Source organism: Engraulis encrasicolus, unplaced genomic scaffold (assembly GCF_034702125.1).
Source record: "Engraulis encrasicolus isolate BLACKSEA-1 unplaced genomic scaffold, IST_EnEncr_1.0 scaffold_32_np1212, whole genome shotgun sequence".
NCBI lineage: Eukaryota > Metazoa > Chordata > Actinopteri > Clupeiformes > Engraulidae > Engraulis > Engraulis encrasicolus.
The window spans coordinates 907501-910000 of NW_026945621.1; the positions used below are offsets into that span (position 1 = coordinate 907501).

The 2500-nt window shown below is 45.8% G+C and overlaps 1 protein-coding gene across 1 annotated transcript in view; it reads right to left on the reverse strand.

Moving 5' to 3' along the window:
- Window positions 1–114, reverse strand: part of galnt18b (UDP-N-acetyl-alpha-D-galactosamine:polypeptide N-acetylgalactosaminyltransferase 18b) — a 111930-nt gene extending 111816 nt beyond the window's left edge. Inside the window, exon 1 of the mRNA XM_063193251.1 lies at window positions 1–114. This exon is cut by the window's left edge and continues 596 nt beyond it. The gene's annotated coding sequence lies outside the window, so the exon portion shown is untranslated.
- Window positions 115–2500: the final 2386 nt, after the last annotated feature.

Below are 2500 nucleotides of genomic sequence, written 5' to 3' on the forward strand. Positions count from 1 at the left end.
TTGAGAGCGAGCGTCAGCTTGTCGGGGTGCAGGGAGAACGGAGCGTGCAGGACACACACACACACAGAGACTGACACACACGCGCGCAGTCACCGGAGCTGCGCTGAGTCGAGTTGGCCAATGACGTTTGAGAGCGAGAACAGAATCCTGGACGCCGACTCACCCGCGAGCCAATTCAGCCCGAGGAGGCGGGAACTGCAGAGGGAGCAACAGCAGCCACACACACACACACACACACACACACACGCACACGCACACGCACACACACACACAGCCTCAATGCCACGGACAAGATTCAATGCCACTCACTTTGTGCACCCTGTCCATGCAACAAACACACACACTCACACATGTACAGACATATGTGAAAGTTGTTAGTGTTGTGTTTCAGATCCTCTGCTCCAAGAGGCTTGGCACACACACACACACACACACACACACACACACACACACACACACACACACACACACACACACACACACACACACTCCTGTCCACTACTAAGGCGCCCATGTTTCTCGTCTCTCTCTCTCTCTCTCTCTCTCTCTCTCTCTCTCTCTCTCTCTCGCTCTCTCTCGCTCTCTCTCTCTCTCTCTCTCCTTTATTCCCTCTCTCTCTGCCAGTCTCTCTCTCTCTCTCTCTCTCTGCCAGTGTTGCGTGATTCAGATTCAGACATTCAGACAAAAGCTTCTTTCAGATACAATGAACTCTGGAATTTCACTGGCCACCGCCTGACACACACACACACACACACACACACACACACACACACACACACACACACACACACACACACACACACACACACACACACACACACACACACACACACACACACACACACACACAGCTGTAGAACCAAATATATTTCTGTCTGAAAAACAAATGTGTGTGTGTGTGTGTGTGTGTGTGTGTGTGTGTGTGTGTGTGTGTGTGTGTGTGTGTGTGTGTGTGTGTGTGTGTGTGTGTGTGTGTGTGTGTGTGTGTGCGTGTGTGCCTGTGTGACTCATGCGTCACCCTGCTCCAATGGTCCACGTTTTGCTGGCGAGTGGACCTCACTCTCACACACACACACACATTTGTTTTTCCGACAAACATACTGTATATGTGGCACCTCTGTGTGTTTGTTTGTTTGTTTGTTTGTTTTGTTTTGTTTACTGTCTGCTACCAAATGTTTGTATTCTGTCTCTGTACCCATACACCTCGCTTCACCACCTGTGACCTCCCAACGACACCAACAACTGGTCGCCATGACAGCAACAACTGATCGCCATGACAACAACAAGTGGTAGCCATGACAGCAACAACTGATCGCCATGACAACAACAACTGGTCGCCATGACAGCAACAACTGATCGCCATGACAACAACACCTGATCGCCATGACAGCAACAACTGGTAGTCTTGGGAACACAGGTACCACCAAACTCCAGTTGGCGTAATGAGGTCATCATTCCATAAGTGAATTGAACTTCTAAATGTGTTGAAAAAAATGTGATACATGGTTTGCCTTATGTGTTGGGCATCTATAATAATATATAACACAACATCATATAATACAACACAATACAACACAGCATAATGATATACATGTCATTACACACGAAGACGAGTCTCTGTCATATCTTTTTGTCTGGGCTCGTGATGTTGCTAGGTTACTATCAGCGTCTTCTGGGAAGCTCACACAGTCAGCTTTACTGAAAGCGTACATAAGAAATATACACACCTGTATACATACAGGTTACTTAAGAAATATACACACCTGTATACATACAGGTTACTTAAGAAATATACACACACCTGTATACATACAGGTTACTTAAGAAATATACACACCTGTATACATACAGGTTATTAAAGAAATATACACACCTGTATACATAGTTATCAATAACTCTGAGTAAAGTATATCAAATGAGTTGTATACACACAAGCATGACCAGATACGCTGCAACAAAAGACTCTCAGGGTTGCCAGATGAGACTGATGTTTTTTGCCCTTTTTTACCTGCAGACCGCCTTCCTAAACGTCCCGATTGGGCGGGAAACCGCCTGATCTGGCGAGACCGCTTAGCTTCTGGGTCTCTAATAAAACGTTCTGTGATTCCTTTCCTTGAGTAATAATGTAGATGTTACGACTTGCCAAAATCTACCATAAAATGATTGAAATTCACTTTGATAACGTTGTAGTCACAGTTTGCAATCGTATGCATTCATATGGCTCACAAGTGGAGTACCAGGGCCGGCGCCACGGGGGGGCATTGCCCCCCCCAGCCTAGCTGCTGTGCCCCCCTGGGCCTATTCACCTAAACATGCTGATATGGTCATTAATATGCAACAAATGAGTATTTGTCTCTGAATACTGTAAATATAAAGTATAACATAAAATGCCACCAGTGCTTAACCCCTTAGTGCAGAGCCTATGTTATAACCTTACTGTCACCAAAATTGTAACGGCTATGTCTTAATCTGTTACTTAAGGCTCTCGGTACTGTCATAG